At 51.6% G+C, this 318-nt stretch overlaps 1 protein-coding gene across 1 annotated transcript in view; it reads right to left on the reverse strand.

The window, feature by feature from the left end:
- The window catches only part of LOC119585738 (translation initiation factor IF-2-like), a gene marked incomplete at its 5' end in the record, with an annotated part of 39,905 nt that overhangs the window by 134 nt on the left and 39,453 nt on the right, over window positions 1-318 (reverse strand).

Raw genomic sequence — 318 nt, forward strand, 5'->3', positions numbered from 1 at the left:
CCAAGACCTAGTCACCATTCTTCCTCGCGGTTGATCTTGGTGACGTGGTGGTCGTCCTTCGGCTGGTCGCGCGCCTGCTTCTCCTCGGCGGCCATCTGGCGGCGGCGTGCGCAACTGTGCACCGCCAGGATCAGTACTCTGGGGGCACGAGACGTCAGAGTTATTAAAGTGGGAAAGTTTATAGGTGTAGAAATAATTGGGTTGTGGAATGTCATTGTGATTTATAAGGCCATTTACGTGTAAAATAAAAGCTACGAGAACATTGACTGGTTAGTAATGATGCTGGCGAAATACTATCCCCCTCACCCTTCCCCCCTC

This window comes from Penaeus monodon, chromosome 20, assembly GCF_015228065.2.
Source record: "Penaeus monodon isolate SGIC_2016 chromosome 20, NSTDA_Pmon_1, whole genome shotgun sequence".
Classification (NCBI taxonomy): domain Eukaryota; kingdom Metazoa; phylum Arthropoda; class Malacostraca; order Decapoda; family Penaeidae; genus Penaeus; species Penaeus monodon.